At 42.3% G+C, this 20,410-nt stretch overlaps 1 long non-coding RNA gene across 3 annotated transcripts in view; it reads right to left on the bottom strand.

Annotated features, from left to right (window-relative positions):
• The window catches only part of LOC140727754 (uncharacterized), a 65,352-nt gene that overhangs the window by 14,816 nt on the left and 30,126 nt on the right, over positions 1-20,410 (bottom strand). The window contains exon 1 of one of the 3 annotated variants that reach the window (XR_012098921.1): positions 6,341-6,611. The exons of 1 other annotated variant lie outside the window; for it this stretch is intronic. This is a non-coding gene — a long non-coding RNA (uncharacterized lncRNA). Of the gene's footprint in view, positions 1-2,290; positions 2,505-6,340; positions 6,612-20,410 lie in introns of those variants that run through there. One more of the 3 variants, XR_012098920.1, reaches the window with a different exon arrangement.

The following is a 20,410-nucleotide window of genomic DNA, read 5'->3' as shown; positions in this document are numbered from 1 at the left end:
TCTACGTACCTCAGCCTCGGAGATGACCAAGGAGCAGGTTTTGTCCGCAGCTCTCCTCAGGAAGAGCAGAGTAGATGTGGAGAGGATGTTACCTATAGTGGCTAAGTCTAGGACCAGAGGGCATACCGTCAGAATAGGACATCCATTTTGAACAGAGATGAGGAGAAATTTCTTTAGCCAGACGATGGGGAATCTATGGAACTCAGTTTTGCAGATGGCTTTTGTAGCCAAGTCGGTGAGTATATTTAAAGCTGAGGTTGATAGGCTGTTGATTAGTTCATGTGTCAAAGGTTACGGAGAGAAGTTAGAAGAATGGGGTTGAGAGGGATAATAAATCAGCCATGATGGAATGGCCTAATTCTGCTCCTATTTCTTATCATCTTATTACAATGTTGGGCAAATCGCAAAAGCTTAATTACAGTCTGTTGGGAGCCAATCTGGCCAGTTGCTGCAATGAGAAACAGAAACAGAACTCCACCAAGAAAATATACAGACACAATGTGTAAAGACCAAAAGCCATGGATGAACAAGGAGAGTCATAGCCTAATGAGGGCAAGATCTGTGGCATTCAAGACCAGTGATCCAGAACTACATAAGAAGGCCAGCTACAACCTACAGAATCATACTTCTAGAGCGAGAAAAGAATTCTGATTGAAGTTAGAGATGGAATCCGATGCCCATCAGCTCTGGCAGGTTTACAGGCTATTACAACCTACAAAGTGAAACCAAACATTGGGAACGGCAGCGATGCTTCACCCCCAGATGAGTTCAACACCCTTTATGCACGCTTTGAAAGGGAGAATAAAACTACAGCTGTGCGAATCCCTGCAGCATCCGGTGACCCAGAGGCTGATGGCAGAACACTTTTCAAGAGGGTGAACCCTCTCAAGGCGTCAGGCACTGAAAATCTGTGCCAGCAAACTGGCAGGAGTGCTCAACGACACCTTTAATCTCTCACTGCTTCAAAAGGGCAACTATTATATCAGTGCACAAGGAGGGCAGGGTAGGCTGCCTCAATAACTATCACCCAGTTGCACTCACATTGACTGTGAAGAAGTGCCTTGGTCTTGTTTAGAATCAACTCCTACCTAAGGCAAGGATCTGGACCTGCTACAATTTGCCTTTTGCCTCAATAGGTCAACAGCAACTACAATCTAACTGGCTCTCCATTTGGTTTGGATCATCTGGACAATAGTAATATATATGTCAAGCTGCTGTTTATTGATTACAGCTCAGTGCTCAACACCATCATACCTCAGGCTCTAAAACCATCAAGCTGTAAAACCTGGGCCTCTGTACTTCCCTCTGCAACTGGACCCTTGACTTCCTCATTGGGAGAGCACAGTCAGTGTGGATTGGAAATTACATTTCTTCCTCACTAAAAATCAACACTGGCAAAACCCACTGCTCTACTCTCCCAACACCCACCATTGTGTGGCTAGGCACAACACAAATGGCAAATATAAATTTGCCGATGACACAACTATTGTTTCAGGTGGTGATGCGGAGGCCTACAGGAGTGAGGTGGAATGGCTGATTGAGTGGTGTTTCAACAACAACTGGCACTCAAGATCAAGAAATTGATTATGGACGTCAAGAAGGGGAAGTCGAGGAACACACATCAATCCTCATCAAGGAATCAGTAGTGGAAAGAATGAGCATTTTCAAGTTCCTGGGTATCAAAATCTTTGAAGGTCGATCCTGGGCCCAACATATTGATGCAATCTCAAAGGCGGCACAGCAGAGGCTGTATTTCTTTAGGAGGATGATGAGACTTGGCATGTCACCAAACAGTCTCACAGATTTCTACAGATGTACCCTGGAAAGCATTCTAACTGGTTGCATCACCGTCTGATATGGAGAGGCCACTGCACAGGATTGGAAAAAGCTGCAGAAAGTTGTGAATTCAGCCAGCTCCAGCATGGGCGCCAGCCTCGTGAACACCTTCAAAAATGCAATGGCTGAGAAAGGCAGCATCCATCACACACAATGTGCCTTCTCAATGCTATCATCAAGGATGTGGTACAGGAGCCTGATGACACACACTCAATGCTCTAGGAAAAGTTCAAATCTTTGAAAAGGCAATGAACCCATGTACACTGCCTCAGTATTTTTTTTCTTCTTGCTCTCTTTTTGCACTACATAATTAATTATTTTAAATATTTTTCTTATTGTAATTTAAATAATCTTTCAATTATAATGTATTGAAATGTACTCCAGCCACAAAACAACAGATTTCACAACGTATGCCAATAATGTTAAACCTGATTCTGATTGTGGGATTACTCACCACATCGTACTTTAATAATGTAATATACTGATCAAGTTTTGATAACTTCCTTGAACCCTGTGGTCTTGTTCTCCAAAATCCAACGTCAGTTGACATCGAGCAACTCCGGGCCATATACAGACTTTATACTTTAAGATTCCTGATTATTATTCCAGTATTGCGAATGGTGGAGCTTTCATCACAGAGTCATAAACTCCTACACTGAGAGATTAAACTGAACCCAAGGCCAACCCTAATTTAACCAGCTGTTTGAGATGTAGCCAGGAGTATTTAAACAATAACCTGAGCCTCAAATCAAAGTACACTGCACCATCCCATACACTTTATGGCTTTATGCTTTTGAGGCAGTTGTGGTACATGATAAATTATGCTTCTATGCTCCAATTCTATTTTAAGTGATTTTTATGATAGTTACAATGTTCAATTTAGATTTGAGATTAGCCATTTTGAGAACTGGCCTTATTTTAATCAATTATTTGCATTGCTTAATGGGGAAAAAATGACGAGCAAGAACGTGGAGTCTTCTCAGGTATAAAATCCAACCAAGCGTGACACAAATAAGACCAATCTGAATCCAATCTACACACCAGGCTTTACTGTGAAATCATACATTAAAAATGGGAACTGCTTGCTATGTCATCTGCACAGTCTCTTAGGAGTTGCAAGAAGACAGCTTTGTCCTGCCCCAGAGTATCGAGCACTAACTTATAATAATTCTGTCTGAACTCAAAGACCTTTTATGTCGATACCAGACTCAACCCATGTATCTGGGTAGAATCAGGCTTGAGCTGGGTAGTCATGCTCTACAATAGAGGACAAAAGTTCCTTAATGCACACTGTGCTTTCTTTTATAATTGATCTGCTGAAAATATTTTATTCAAGGTAAAATTTGACTACTTCAGAACTAAATCGTTTTAATAATTTACAGTGATGATATAAAGCAAACTTTTAAGTCACGGAACGGCATTTATTAACCTGACCATCTTAATTCTAATTTCAGACATTTGTCTGCACCACTATTGCCTTAACACTTCAAATTCGTATACTGTACCGCTGGATTTCAATTCAGCTTTGAAAGGGCAAACCTTTAGCACAGTGGGATAGGTCTTTGTTGCTAGAAAAGGAATGATCTTCAAATGGACTGTACTTACATTTGGCCCTTACCCATGTCCCAGAATCTATCTAATTATCCAGGGTCAGGGGACATAAATAACTACAGCAATTCAACTATTAAGTCAATTTCTGGTTATATTAGATGGGAAGAGTAATTACAGAGGTGCTCCAAATTGGGCCTGAAATTGTAAATTCTTTTCTTCCTTGTAATTTGAATTTTCAACTTGATTGAAATAAAAGAATAAACCTTTCTCTAGCATGTATACAAGTCTTTGATTGTCAATGAAATTCAGGGAAACTTATATGGAACAAAAGACTTCACAAACAGTAATAAGTGACTAAGTAAATAATTTTCATTACATTCCCCAAGGAATAAACATTGATCAGTATAGTACCCTGTTCCCCTTTGTATAATGTCATACAATATCATAATATGATTTGGGCTTCTTTCTAGATTATGCACTCAAATTGCAGCAGCACCGTAACTTGACACTCGAGCTCACAAGTACATCAGCAAAATGAGCCAAAACTGCTTCTTTAGTTAATGTAGCTAAGTTCTCTGCTTTTGACTGCCATCATCAAAATGGAGCTTTAAAACCTGAGACCGAGCAGGCCTTTTTTGACTGCCTTGTGCAAATGGTGAACTTTGCACCTCCCAATACTGTTCCAACTTCCTGCTCGTTTCACTGCATAGCCACTGCATTAGGTACCTACATACATAATGTTTGAACAGTTTTGGTTGGGGCCAGCAGTAATCAATAATCATCAAGCACAATAAAGTACATACACTCGGTGGCCACTTTATACAGACCTAACAAAGTGGCCTTTGAGTGTATTCTGCTGCTGTTAGCCCATCCACTTCAAGGTTCGCCATGTTGTGTGTTCAGAGATACTCTATGACACACCAGTTACAACACGAGTGGTTATTTGGGTTATTGTCACCCTCCTGTCAGCTTGAACCAGAATGACCAAACTCCTCTGACCTCCCTCTTTAGAAAGGCGTTTGCGCCCAAGAACTGTCCTCTGTAGATTTTTTTTGGTTTTTCTCACCATTGTCTATAAAACTAGACACTGTTGTACGTGAAATTCCCAGGATATCAGCAGTTTCTGAGATACTCAAACCACCCCATCCGGTCAAATTCACTTAGATCACGTTTCTTCCCCAACTCTGATGCTTGGCTTGAATAACAAATAAACCGCTTGACCATCTCTACATGTTTTAATAAGTGAGTTGCCACATGATTGGCTCATTAGATATTTGCATTGATGACCATTAATGATATTTGCATTACAGGTGTACCCAGTGAAGTATAATTGGAATGGCATGGGCAGATGGGAGAAACACTGCCCACTTAATTTGTACTTGATTAGGGATTATCAATTAATTTTAGTCCTTGAGCAACCAGTGAATAGAAGGGACACAGTAAAAGATTGTGTGTTTTCCAAGAATATGAAATGAGGTAATAGTTTGTTAATATGTTCACTGTGTGAAGCATATCATTTAGACATGTTTATATTATGTTAAGAAGGCCTTCAATGTTTCAATCCCAAACATACAGTCAGTGGTAACGAGCCCCCTCAGGGTCCAGTGACAGTAGGACTACGGGCCATGTTCTTCCCCCAGAGCTTTTACAATGGCCAAGTCCTGCCTCAGTGTGTTCTGTACCACAGGATCATGGAATATGCAGCATCAAGTTTTGAGGACACTTAAGGTGGTGAACTTTAACAACGGTTGATGTTTGTCTCAGTTTGTGTCCCTGGCAACAACTAAAGGGCTCAGGGTCCTGTATTACACAGCTACTGAAGGCCACTGGATCCTTCACCAGACCTCAGCAAGTATCCTGCCCGGTAGAAAACTGTCCCTTTCACAGTGTGGCCATTTGAGGGCAGCATGCAGTGGAATTGACTCTCCCTGTGCCTGAAGGTTCTGATAGTAAGGGCTCTTCGCCTGACCAGCCAAGTAAATTCTTGGAGCCTGTTTGGCAATCGACCATTAAACTCTGCTAGGGAAATATCCAAAAGTTCTCTTCTTCTTCAGGGCCTCCTGGCTCTGCCAGTGCAAACCACAGTCTGATTGGTGTGTGAGCATAAGCAATTTTCTGTGTGAACTTTTCTATAAGGACAGGAGATGTGGCGTGGTTCACAATACTGAATCCAGGCCTATCCTTCATGCCATTGGTTATGGGTAGATTCTTGGCACATAACAATGCTTTGTGTTTGCATATCCAGGGTACATGCTCAACTTAATGCAGCACACACAAAGGTGGCTCTCAGGATTCTCTTATCCCCACTTATCCTATATATTGTGTCCCTGCTAATATCATTCATCCTGGTTCTTTGTGTGAAACAGAAGGTGGTTGGGGCAAAAACATGGTCCGGACCACAAGTGTGCCACAGAGAGCAACTGACTCCTTCCTGCAATCACAGGGAGCTGGGGGTGGTCTGCCTCCACATTCTCACCTTCTGTTTCCCCTTGCTTATTTGCCCCTGCCAGTTGCATACCCAGCTCCTGAGAGTCAGATTCCCAGCTCCTTCACCATCATCGCCCCAGTCTGTGCAGATCCCGGGTGACATCCTGCTGGGGCGGTGGGGAAGGGCAAATAAAGTAATGCATTGTTCTTAGGGTAAGGAGGAACCACTGGGGGTTCGTGTCTCTGCTACCTGTCTAGATTAGGTAAAGCACAGACAGCTGGGCGAAATGTAAAGAACCACTAAAGTCCTGTGAGAGCACGGTTAGCACGAGACAATGCCTCAGAAAGTATCCGTTTTTGTAACTGGCACTTTTAATAACATTTAGTTCTTTAAGTAGTACTATATATTCACCAGTTAAATACATTCCTGCTGTATGTATACTGTATATATAGAAGGTTTCATCTCTGTTGAATTATGGTATATTAACCTACATCAGATTGCTCAGGATAACAAGAATATAATCACCTGGTCTTCTCAATCCTCATCCTTCCACGACAGGGGTTCCCAACATGGGATCCATGGAATCCTTTGGTTAATGGTAAGGGTGCATGGCATAAAAATGGTTGGGACCATCTGCTCTACAGATTTCCATACTAAAACTTATAAGTGTATGTCTGACAGTGCTTTTAACGATTAACTTGCCTGCCAATCTGTCCAAGTCTTGGCTTGAAAAATAGGTAAGATACAAGATACTGGGGTGTTACTGAAGCATTTGGAATTCTCCTTTAAGTCAAGATATACCAGAAGGGTGGACAAGGAGAAACACTGAAAAGACTTTACAATCTTAAAGTATTTATCACCCGGTATGGAATCCTAAGTTGCAATAAAGGGCAGTTAAACATTACCCAAAGTTATGAGAATGTTTTAATTAAACTTATACAGCTGTTCATTTACATTCTGCACCAGCGTCAAGCAGGCAGTAAAATATTAACCAGTTCATGAGTCAAATACTGCCCAACTCGTTCACTATTGGTTCTTTTATGGAACATCGGTTTCCTGACCAGTTTTAAAGACCATCATGAAAACTCAAGATATTCTACGAATTTGGCTTGTAGGTGTGAAGGTTTTATGACGCATTAATAAATTCCATGCATCAGGAGAAGCATTTCAATATTAAAGAACTTCTGTTAATCTTTTATGTAAAGGTGCAATGGGTTCATGCTCTGTGAAATCTAAATGAAAAGCAACATTTTAAATACAATTCACCCTGTGGTGTCTTGCATCAAACATTCAAATCAAATGCAACATGAAATGCTGCTGTCGAAATCTCAGAAGACATTTGATTAATCATTGGTTTCTAAATACCTTGTTAATACTACAGCAAGCACATGCTGACAGTCTTAGTTATTATAGCAAAATTGTAAAAACCAGAACACATCTCAGTTAGGGCATTCAAAATATTGTTACACACTGCAAGTACCAGAAAAAGCCACAGGGCTACTCACTGTCCTCACTCCCCTGGAGAAGAGGGATGCATATGTGAGAATGCTGTTCCTGGACCACAGTTCAGCATTCAACACCGGAATTCCCTCCAGACTTGACAGGAAGCTCAGAGACCTCGGCCTGCACCCCACCTTATGTAGCTGGATCCTAAACTTCCTATCGGATTGCTGACAGATGGTAGGGCTGGGTTCCATAACCTCTGTCCGTCTGACCCTGAGCACAGATGCCCCCCATGGTTGTGTCCCGAGTCCCCTCCTCTATTCCCTTTACACCCACAACTGTGCGGACACACACAGCTCCAGTCAGCTGATCAAATTCACAGATGACAAGACATTGATCAGCCTTATTTCTGGTGGTGATGAGACATCCTGCAGAGGAGAGGTTGACACCCTGACAAGAGAGCTGATTATGGAGGAACGAAGGCAGGCTCTCCCCAATCAACGTCAATGGATCCGCAGTTAAGAGGGTGAGTAGTTTCAAGTTCCTCGATATACACATCACTGAGGATCTCACCTGGACTCTACACACCGGCTGTGTGGCAAAATAAAACATAAAAGCGTCTCTTCCGCCTCAAGCAACTGAACAAGTTCAGCATGAGCCCCGAAATCCTGAGGACCTTCTACAGGGGCACCATTGAGAGAATCCTGACTGGCTGTATCACTACCTGGTACGGGAACTGCACCAACCTTGATCAACTGGACACTGCAGTGGGTGGTACGGACAGCCCAGCACATCTGTGGATGAGAACTTCCCTCCACTGAGGACATTTACAGCAACAGGTGCGGAAAGAAGGCCTGGAGGATCACCAGGAACACCAGTCACCCCAACCATAAACTGTTTCAGCTGCTTCCGTCTGGCAAACGGTACCAGAGAGAAAGGCGATGGCTAGAGTGTGCCAACATGAATCAACAAAATTGTACTGAGCTCAATGGCCTCGAATTGTAAACTAACTTTGCAGAAAGGAAGAATTTATGAACAAATATATGACAATACACCAATCTCTTACTTCAGGTCTGTAACGTAGAGACTCTTAAGAAAGTTTCTCAATTTACTGAATTCTTATTCATTTGTGCAGTTCCTTTTTCCTTTGGCCCTGTTAGGAAACTTATATGGGTGATTACATTATTTATTTCCATTGGCTGGGAAGTCTTCTTATGCCATGCCTGTTAGGGCTGAAATTAGAAAGATTTCTCCATGTAGAAGCTGGCTCCTTTTTCTAGAAATGACAAATGGTGGTAGATTGATTACTTTAAGTCTAAGAATGAACTGTTTAGTAATAAGAGGCAATGAATTATCAGAAACAAGATTAAGTAAATGGACTGACAGCACAGATTTGCTGTGACCTCAATGAAAGAGACAGGGGGCAGTAGATTATTATCAGAATCAAAATCGGGTTTAATCTCATTGGTTTATGTTGTGAAATTTGTTGTTTCTGGCAGCAGTACATAGTAATAGAAACTATAGGTCACAATAAGGAGTAAATATTAAAAAATAAATCAAATAAGTCATGCGATAAATTTAAAAAGTAGTGCAGGATGGTAAAGAAGTAAGAAGGAGCTTTTTACCCCTTGATAGAGAAGGGAGATTATTAGAAGACAGGGGTTTAGTAAAACAGTAACGAGAAGAGAGTGGAGGATTTGATTTGACAATAAAGTGATGGGGTTGGAACTCACTGCCTTAGAGTTTTGAAAGCAGAAACTCATCACAGTAATAACATATTTGGATAGCCACCTAAAGGCTATAGTTTTTGGTCTAATACTGGAGGTTTCCATTCTATGGAATTTCACACGCATAAATCCATTAAGACAACTAGTAAATGCATGGTTACTCAGTGACATTAGATTTATGAGCTGTAAAATAATTGCACTAACAAGGAACTCACCATTTAACATGATTCCCATGTGATTTCTGAGAAAAAACTATTACAAAGCTACCTTCTTGGAGAACGAAATTGAGGACCTGTATCAGAGGGATATGAGGGATTGTGTTGAGTATTCTATGTCTGAGTGAAACTTGGCTGTCTCCCAGCAGTTACATCAGTAAAGCTTCTCAATTTTCTGTATCGATTCGGACAAGGCAACAGGTGGAGGTGTGTGTTTCATGATAAACTCTTGGTGATGCTCTGATGTGGCAGTTTTGTTGAACTCATATTCCCCCGACCCTGAAAACCTAACGACCAGCTTCTTGGTCCAATCAATTACCCGACTTGTCACTCATGATGAAAACTTAACACCTTGAAGCATCCACTCCAGACACTAGCAATTCCATTGGATTATTTCTTCAGTCAAAAGTATCCTGACTGGTTGCACCAAGGTCTGAAACGGCAATTCAAATGTGCAATAACGCAGAGAGTAGTGGATTGGGCCCAATATATCCCTCTCCGTCATCGACAGAATCTACAGAGGGAACACCCTCAAGAAGACAACATATATCATCAACGATTCCTCTCATCCTGGCCATGCTATCATCTCACAGCCACCGTCAGCCAAGAGGTATAGAAGCTTGAAGACCAACAACACCAAGTTTGAAAGCAGCTACTTTTCTTCAAACAATAAATTGTTCTAAGCAACTGGTACAACCCTAATCGCTATGGTTTAGCAACTCCACGATCACCTTGATCACTTTGCACTAAAATGGACTTCGCTTTTTTTTGCTGAAAAAATTGTGCATAATAAATGTTTATGTTTTTCTTGTAAAAACTGCAAATAAGATTTTCAATGGACCTGTGCATACATGTACTTGTGCAAATTTGTAATAAACTTGACTTTAGATTTTATATCACATCCTGGACTACAACTGATACTTTTACAGAACTGCTTCCATGATTGCTTCGCTAGATATGGCACGACATTCCTTCTAATCAACAGCTGTTAAAATAAAATTTTAACATAGGTACACATCACTTAACAATTACAGACACTGCAATTCTATGTGGTATTTGATTTGTTATTAGATATTAAGAAATCAAGTATGTGGAAATATATTTTACTGTAAGTAATGAAATGGCATTTTTGTCTGTAACAAAATGGTACCTGCATTGTACCAGACTGTTTTGCTAATAGTGTTCATGCAACATTATGCCGATGGATTTTGAATATATGATGTATTGCAGAAAGACAAGCAGATGCATAACTGGAAAACCAAAGTAGCATGCCTGAACAATTGGGGGCACACAACCCCAATAATAGCAAATGCTTTGAGAGGCTGGATAAAGACTACATCTGCAGCATGCTACCACCCACACTGGACCCCTACAATTTGCCTAGCGATGAAACCAGTCAATTGATGATGCCAAGGCCATATCACTACACACCATCCTCACACCTGGAGAAGAGGGATGCATATGGAAGAATGCTGTTCCTGGACTACAGTTCAGCATTCAACACCATAATTCCCTCCAGACATGACAGGAAGCTCAGAGACCTTGGCCAATACCCCCATCTTGTGCAGCTGGATCCCAGACTTCCTATCAGGTCACCGACAGGTGGAAAGTTTGGGCTCCCTCTTCTCTGCCCCTCTGACCCTAAACAGAGGTGCCCCCCAGGGTTGTGTCCCGAGTCCCCTCCTCTACTCCCTTTACACCCACAACTGTGCTGCCACACACAGCTCCAATCTGCTGATCAAATTTGCAGAAGACATTACTTTGATCAGCCTCATTTCTAGTGGTGATGAGACAGCCTACTGAGGAGAGGTTGACACTGCGACACAGTGGTACCAGGATAACAACCCCTCCCTCAATGTCCAAAAAACAAAAGAGATGATTGTGGATTACAGGAGGAACGGAGACAGGCTCTCCCCAATCAACATCAATGAGATTGCTTTTGAGAGGGTGAGTAGTTTCCAGTTCCTTGGTATACACATCACTGAAGATCTCACCTGGACTGTACACAGTGGCTTTATGACAAAAAGACACAACAGTGTCTCTTACACCTCAGGTGACTGAAAAAATTTGGCATGAACCCCAAAATCCTCAGAACCTTCTACAGGGACACCACTGAGAGCATTCTGTCTGGCTCTATCACCGCCTGGTATGGGAACTGCACCAACCTTGATCGCTGGGCACTGCAGAGACTGGTACAGACAGCCCAGCGCATCTGTGGACGTGAACTTCCCCCCATTGAGGATACTTACAGCAGCAGGAGCAGAAAGAAGGCCTGGAAAATCATCAGGAACACCGGTCACCCCAACCATAAACTGTTTCAGCTGCTTCCACCTGGAAATTGGCACTGCAGCATTAAAGCTAGAACCATCAGGCTATGGGACAACATCTTTGTACAAGACATTAGACTTCTAAATTTACATGTCTGTACATTGCGACGAAGTCGTAACATAATAAAGGGATTTTTATTCCGTCATGTTGTGGGATGAACGTAAGATTTAAATAAATTCAAATATATTCAAATAAATACACTGAATGGAATATATTCTGACCTTGACCTGATGTACAGTAGGTAACACTTGGGTATAAAGGCATAACTATGCTGCCTAGTTATTTGAAGCTATCATTGGCTCGTGTGCAGTGATGGTCTTCCATTGCAGCAGGTAAAATAAATGCACTATAATTGATCCACTATGAGCTAATTATTGTTTGTTATAAGATGTAGCAAAAAGAATCTTGGTAGAACTTGGGGCTTCCACTGAGATTGCATATTTAAGTGCAGGATTGGACCAAGAGAGATTCTGGTGACCGCCTGCTCCAGGGGAAATTCTGGCAGAGGAGTGATCACCAAAAAGATAGTTTGCGTTTTGTTTTGTGTGGCCTTTCCTGTTGAGTAGCAAATACTGGGTTCTGTCCCACTCCCATTCTATGCATTGTGATCCGTGCTACTGTCTATCGAGTGGATCAGGTTCTCTCGCCATGATTCCAACATTTTCGGCACGGTAGCTAGCAACATAGGGGTATCAATAATTAGGCTTGACCAGTAAGAGCGTCAGGAACAGCTATGACATCAGGGATGCACCAAATCCATGTGTAAGAGGAACACCTAATATCAGGTGTCAGGGGTGCATCAGATCTGGCATTAGGGATGCATCAGTACAGGGATAATAAATGAGTAAAAGTGGGATTTGTGGAAACTGAGCTCACAAGTATAATCTCTACAGTGAACAAAAGAAAGAGAAAATACAGTAAGTAAGGTGAGGAAGGGAGACTAGAAACTGGTAATAATGGGACAAGGGGATTCCTTCCCTGTCCCAGATAAGAGGACACTAACATGGCATACGTTTAATAATTAGGGGAAGGGGTTCGGTGGAAGAATTACGAATGGGGAACCAAGAGGAGTATTTCAAGCTTGGACGGCAGGAGAACTATGGGCCATGGTGGAAGAACTGCCCAACCTGAAGACTGACCATAAGACCATGAGATATAGGAGCAGAATTAGGCCATTTGGCCCATCAAATCTCCTCCAGCATTTCATCGTGGCTGATCAATTTTCCTGTCAGCCCAGTCTTCTGCTTTCTCCCTGAAACCCTTTATGCCCTGAAAGAATGTATCAACCTTTGCTTTAAATATACCTTTATCTCCACAGATGCACCACTCTCCTGCTAATGAAATTCCTCCTCATCTCCATTCTAACTGGATGTCATAGGAAAGATCCTCTCCACATCCACTCTATTGAGGCCTTTCAACATTCACAAAATGCTGGTGGAACACAGCAGGCCAGGCAGCATCTATAAGGAGAAGCACTGTCGACGTTTCGGGCAGAGACCCTTCATCAGGACCTGGCCTGCTGTGTTCCACCAGCATTTTGTGTGTGTTGTTTGGATTTCCAGCATCTGCAGATTTCCTCGTGTTTGCTCTTTCAACATTCAATAGGTTTCAATAAGGTCCCCTCAATTGTTCTGAATTCCAATGAGTACAGGCCCAGAGCCATCAAACACTCCTCATATGGTAACCCTTTCATTCCTGGAATAATTTTCATGAACTTCTTCTGTATCCTCTCCAATGTCAGCGTATTGTTTCTTTGATAAGGAACCCAAAGCTGCTCATGACACTCTGTGAGACCTCACCGGTGCCTTAACATTATATCCTAACTTTCATATTCTAGTATTCTCAAAATGAATGCCAACATTGCATTTGCCTTTCTCACTATCAACTCAACCTGCCAATTAACCTTTAGGGAATCCAGCATGAGGACTCGCAAGTCTGTTTGAACATCAGATTCTCTCCTTTTAGAAAATAGTCTACACTTTTATTTCTTCTACGAAGTGCATGACCATGCACTTCTTAACACTGTGTTCCATCTGCCACTTCTTTGCCCATACACATAAACTGTCTGAGTCATTTTTGTCTGTCTTGCTTCCTCAATACTATCTGCCCCTCCACCCACCTTTGTGTTGCTCACAAACTTGGCCAGAAAGCCATCAATTCCATCATCCAAATCATTGACATATAACACAAAAAGAAGCGATCCCAACACAGACCCCTGTAGAACAGTCACCAGCAACCAACTAGAAAAGACTCTCCTTAATCCCACACTTTGCCTCCTGCCAATCAGGCAATGTTCTATCCATGCTAGTATCCTTCCTGTAATACCATGAGCTCATGTGTGGCATCTTGTCAAAAGCCTTCTGAAAATCCAAGTACACAACATCTACCTATTTTCCTTTGTCTTTCTTTCTTGTTATTCCTTCAAAGAATTTCAATACAATTGTCAGGCCAAATTTTCCCTTGAGGAAACTATGCTGACTTTGGATTATTTAATCATGTGCTCCAAGTACCCCGAAAACACATCCTTAACAATTGACTCCAACATTTTCCCAACCACTGAGGTCAGACTAACTGGTCTACATTACTTCCTACAAAGTGAAACCCAATAGCATGAATGGCAGCGATGCTTCACTACCAGATGAACTCAATGCCTTCTATGCACTCTTTGAAAGGGAGAATGTAACTACAGCTGTGAAGATCCCTGCTGCACCTTGTGACCCTGCGATCTCTGTCTTGGAGGTCAGTGTTAAGCTGCCTTTACAGAATGTGAACTCTCGTAAAGCAGCAAACCCCGATGTAGTATCTGGTAAGGCTCTGAATACCTGAACCAACCAACTGGCAGGAGTATTCAAGGGAATTTTCAACCTCTTACTGCCACAGTCAGAAGTCCCCACTTGCCTCAAAAGTCAACAATCATACCACTGCCTAAGAAGAGCAAGGTGAGCTGCCTTAACGTCTATCATCCAGTTGCACTCACATCTCCAGTGATGAAGTGCTTTGAGAGGTTTGTCATAGCTGCAATCAACTCCTGCCTCAGCAAGGATCTGGACCCATTGCAATTTGCCTGTCGTCACAATTGGTCTATGACAGAAGCAATCTCAATGGCTCTTCACATCTATGCTAGTGTCCCCATCCAATCAAATTTGGACAGTTCCTCTCTCATACCTCTGTGATTCCCTTTACTCCACTGTAAAACTGATACATCTGATATTAGCTTCTCCATCTCGAATTGCAGGGTTAATCCTATCATATTACAATCACTGTCTCTCCTAAGGGTTCCTTTACCTTAAGCTCTCTAATCAATTCTGGTTGATTGCACCACACTGACAAAGTGTTCGCTCGAAATTGTAGGGGCTCTAGCAGAGATACTTAAATCATCCTTAGTAACAGCTGAGGTACCAGAGGATGGGAAGACAGCTAGTGCTGTTCCAGTGTTTAATAAAGGCTCTAAAAATAAACTAGTAAATTGCATCAGTAGTGGGAATATTATTGGAAGATATTCAAAGGGACCAGATATATGAGTATTTGGATGGACATGGACTGATTATGGATAGTCAGCATGGCTTTGTGTGTGGTAGGTTGTGTCTTTCCAACCTTATAGAATTTTTGAAGGAAGTTACCAGGAAAGTTGATGAAAGCAGATATTGTCTACATGGACTTTAGGAAGGCACTTGACCAGCTCCCACTTGGAAGGATGGTCAAGAATGTTCTGTTGCTTGGCATTCCAGATGAAGTAGTAAATTGGTTTAGACATTGGCTTTGTGGGAGAAGCCAAACAGTTTTAGTGGATGATTGTGTCTCTGACTGGAGGCCTGTGACTAGTGGAGTACTGCAGGGACTGGTTCTGGGTTCATTGATGTTTGCCATTTATTTCAATGTTCTGGATGATAATGTGGTTAACTAGATCAGCAAGTTTATGGATGACATCAAGATTGGGGATGTAGTAGACAGGGAGGAAGACTACCAGAAGTTGCAGCAGGATCTAGACCAGCTGAGAAAAAGAGCTCAAAAATGGCAGACTGAATTTAATGCAGACAAGTGCAAGGTGTTGCATTTCAATGGGACCAACCGGGGTAGGTTTACACAGTGTGATAAAACAGAGGGTTCTGGGAATATAGGAAAATAATTCTTTGAAAGTGGTGTCACAGGTAGATAGGATCATAAAGAAATCTTCTGGCACATTGGCTTTCAAAAATCATAGGTCTGAGTACAGGAGATAGGATGTTTTGTTGAAGTTCTATAAGACATTTTTGAAGCCTAATTTGGAGTATTGTGTGCAGTTTTGGTCATCTACCTACAGGAAAGATGTAAAGAAGGTTGAAAGAGTGAAGAGAAAATTTACAAGGACACTGCCAGGACTGGAGGACCTGAGTTATAAGGGAAGATTGAATATTCTTCCTTGGAAATTTCTTGGACATTATTTCTTGGAAGATTGAGGTGTGATGTCTAAGAGGTCTTCAGAGAAATGAAGTGCATAGATAGGGTAAATGCAAGCAGGGTTTTTCCACCGAGTTTGGGCAGGACCTCAACCACAGGTCATGGGTATGGAGGGCCATGGCCCAGATGCAGATCAATAAGACTAGGCAGCTCAAATGGTCGGCATGAACTAGGTACTCCTGTGCTGTGCTTTTCTATGGCTCTGTCACTCCATTACTCAATTCAGCTGATCCCCTGGTCTGTTCCTCCACAGGTGGCACTAAAAATCCACCTTGTAAGCATTCTACAAAATCCCCCCCTTGGGATCCAGCATAAAGACTTGGCCTCCAAAGCTGCCTGTGGCAAAGAATCCTCAGATTCACCACTCTCTGGCTGAAGAAATTCCTCCTCAACTCCATTCCAAAAGTACGCCCCTCTATTCTGAGGCTGTGTCCTCTGTTCTTAGACGCTCCCAGCATAGGAAACATTCTCTTCACATCTACTCTATCAAGCCCTTTCACCATTCAATAGGTTTCAATGAGGTCACCCCTCATTCTTTTGAATTCTAATGAATACAGGCCCCGAGCCATCAAACCATCTTCAGATGACAAACCATTCAATTCTGGAGTCATTTTCCAGAACCTCCTTTGAACCCTCTCCAATTTCAGTGCATCCTGTCTAAGATAAGGGGCCAAAAACTGCTCACAGTACTCCGTGAGGCCTCACTAGTTCTTTATCAATCTCACCATTATATCCTTGCTTTTATATTCTAGTCCTCTTGAAATGAAGGTGAATATTGCATTTGCTTTCCTCACCACAGACTCAACCTACAAATTAACCTTTAGGGAAATCGGCACAAGGACTTTGAAGTCCCTTTGCAACTCAGGTCTTTTATTTTCTCTCCATTTAGAAAATAGTCAACACTTTCTTCTATCAAAGTTCATGATCATATATTTTCCGACACTATATTCCATCTGCCATTTCTTTGCCCGTTCTTCTAATCTGTCTAAGTCCTTCTGTAGCCTTTCTATTTCCACAAAACTACCTGCCCCTCTACCTATCTTCATATCGTCTGCTAATTTTCCAACAAAGCCAAGAATTCCATCATCCAAATCATTGACGTATAACATTAAAAGATTTGATACCAACACAGGTCCCTATGGAACACCACTAGTCACTGGCAGCCAACCAGAAAAGGCTCCCTTTATTCCAACTCTTTGCCTCCTGCCAATTAGCCACTGCTTTATCCATGCTAGAATCTTCCTGTAATACCATGAGGTTGTAGCTTGTAAAGCAGCCTCATGTTTGGCACCTTGCCAAAAGCCTTCTGAAAATCCAAGTACACAGCATCAACTGATTCTCCTTTGACTATCCAGCAATTTCCCTTGAAGAAACTTGCTGGCTATGGCTTATTTTATTATGTACCTCCAAATACCTTGAAACTTCATCCTTAATAAGACTATAAGACATAGGAGCAGAATTAGGCCATCTGGTCCATCGAGTCTGCTCTGCCATTCAGTCAGGGCTGATCCATTTTTTTTAATCTCCTCCTCAACCCCAGTTCCCGGCCTTCTCCCCGTAACCTTTGATGCCGTGTCCAATCAAGAACCTATCAACCTCTGCCTTAAGTACACCCATGACCAGGCCTCCACAGCTGCATGTGGCAACAAATTCCACACATTCACCACCCTTTGGCTAAAGAAATGTCTCCGCATATCTGTTTAGAAAGGGCGCCCCCTATCCTGAGGCTGTGCCCTCTTGTCCTAGACTTGCTCACCATGGGAAACATCCTTTCCACATCTACTCTGTCCAGGCCTTTCAACATTCAAAAAGTTTCAATGAGATCCCCCTGATCCTTAATCAACTCCAACATTTTCCCACCCACTGAGGTCAAACTAATTGGCCTATTGTTTCCTTTCTTCTGTCTCTCTCCCTTCTTGAAGAGTGGAGTGACATTTGCAATTTTCCAGTCCACTGGAACCATCCAGGATCAAGTGACTCTTGAGAGATCATTACTGATGCCTCCATGATCTCTTCAGCTACCTCTTTCAGAACCCTGGGGTGTACACCATCTGGTCCAGCTGACTTATCCACCTTCAGACCTTTCAGTTTCACAAGAGTCTTCTCTCTAGCATTGGTAACTTCACACACTTCATTCCCCCTGACACCTGGAACTTCCACATACTGCTAGTATCTTCTCAGTGAAATGTGGAGTAAAGTACTTATTCAGTTCATCCGCCATTTCCTTCTACCCCATTACCACCTGTCCAGCTTCTTTTTCAGCAGACCAATATCCACTCTTGCCTCTTTTTTACACCTTATGTAATTCCCTTTACTCCACTGTAATACTGATACATCTGACTTTAGCTTCTCCTTCTCAAGTTTCAGGGTGAATTTGATCGTATAATGATCACTTGCCCCTAAGGGTTATTTTACCTTAAGCTCTCTAATCAATTCTGGTTCATTACACAACACCCAATCCAGTATAGCTGATCCTCTAGTGGGTTCAACTATGAGCTGCTTTAAAAAGCCATCTCAGAGGCATTCTAGAAACTCCCCCTCCTGTAGTCCAGCACCTACCTGATTTTCCCAATCTACCTGCATATTTAAGTCCCCCATGACTACTGTAACATTGCCCTTTTGGCAAGCATTTTCTATCTCCCATTGTAATTTGTAGACAACATCCTTCCTACTGTCTGGGGTCTGCATACAACTCCCATCAGGGTCCTTTTACCCTTGCAACTCATCCAGCTGACTGCAATATTGCCCGTTGATCAGCCTGTCCTTGTTAGCAGTCTCACTACAGTGGTTCTGTTTATAAAGCAATCACCCCATTCTCAGCACTATCACTCCAGTTCCCATCCCCCTGACAAATACATTTAAAACCTCTCGAACAGCTCTAGCAAACCTGCCCGCAAGGATATCGGTCCTCCTTAGGTTCAGGTGTAACCTGTCCCTTTGGTACAGGTCATACCTTCCCCAGAAGAGATCCTAATGATTCAGAAATCTGAACCCCAGCCGCCTGCACCGGTTCCTCAGCCAAATGCTCCTATTCCTACCCTGACTGACGCGTGGCAGATGCTGCAATGCAGAGATTACTACCAGCTTTCTATCAAACTCCCTAAAATCTTTCTTCAGGACCTCCTCGCTTTTCCTGCCTATGTCATTGGTGCCAATATGCACCAAGACTTCTGACTGCTCACCCTCCCCCTTTAAAACGTTGTGGACCCAATCCAAGACATCCCTGACCCTGGGACCTGGGAGGCAACGTACCATCCACAGAATCATGTCTCCATTCCCCTAACAATGGACAGGGAAAAGCTGTTCAGAAAATGAAAACTAATGTTTTGTTTCACCAACCTATTATTATGGATTTGGAAAACTTAATGAATTTTATGAGGTTAAATTTCAGGCCTTTCAAGAATACTGTAACAGTGCCAGGCCAGGACTTGCCACTGTGCCAAATGAAGATTTTTATAAAAATATGTAGGATACATTACATGCTGCCTTTCCTAAAAAGGCTAATTGGTCTAAGATAATGGAGACACAGCAAGGTGGAGTTGTGTCTGTAGAATATATACAGAAAGTAGAACAATATTCAGGACTGCAGGAAGAGCAGGCTGTGGGATCTACAATTAGTATTATTACAAATAGTCTTTGACCCGAATTGCATATCCTGTCCTTTTCAAACAGTTGACAGCCTATTAATGTCCCAAAATCAGATCCAGTAGAGGTTAGCAGAGGAGACTAGGATTCTGTGCCTGTAAGCTTATGTGGTAGAGATTTAGTGTGTAAAATGCACTCCCAAGGGACTAAATGTGTGTATACAAGAGAGTCATTGTGAACTATACTATTTCAGTAGTAGTGATCTTATTTTGTCTAAGAGCCAGTTGCTCACGGCTTATCAAGTACTTTGGAATATTTTCATGAGAGTGCCTTGAAAACCTCCAGAGATTTCTCTAGATTATGTTTAGACCTACAACTCAGAAAGTAGCACTGTTACCTTCACACAGTGGCTTATTATGACTCGGCTGGGAATGACCATTTTATGCAGGAGAAATTGGATCCCTATATTGATAAGGAAATTGCTCTGTACCCTTCTAAAATAAATGTAGGCGATTCTGCTCTTTGGTGGCAGTGCAACTTCCTCACTCAATGGACAATAGGGGAGCAGGAGAACAGGGAACCCACCTAACTAGCCGTTTCCAGAGATAAGGTGCAAAAGGACCTTGGTTAAGGGTTTATGAGATCTGGGAGGTCCTGGCAGTGAATAGATGGAGTCTGTGGCAATTGGATGGAGGTAAGGGCTTTCTGTTATCACTCCCTGGTACATTAGGAGCAGGGGCAACCTTTTGAACGTGAAATTGTTAGCAGCTGCTGTTCAGTGCTGATGTAGAACCTTCACTCTCCAAGTTCCCATCGCAACCTTGGGCCCTCCAGCCAAATGAAACGGGTAAGATGTTCAC

The sequence above is a fragment of the Hemitrygon akajei genome, chromosome 5 (genome assembly GCF_048418815.1).
Source record: "Hemitrygon akajei chromosome 5, sHemAka1.3, whole genome shotgun sequence".
NCBI classification, from domain to species: Eukaryota; Metazoa; Chordata; class Chondrichthyes; order Myliobatiformes; family Dasyatidae; genus Hemitrygon; species Hemitrygon akajei.
The sequence above is the reverse complement of the archived record's forward strand: the minus strand, read 5'-3'. Positions and strand labels throughout refer to the sequence as shown.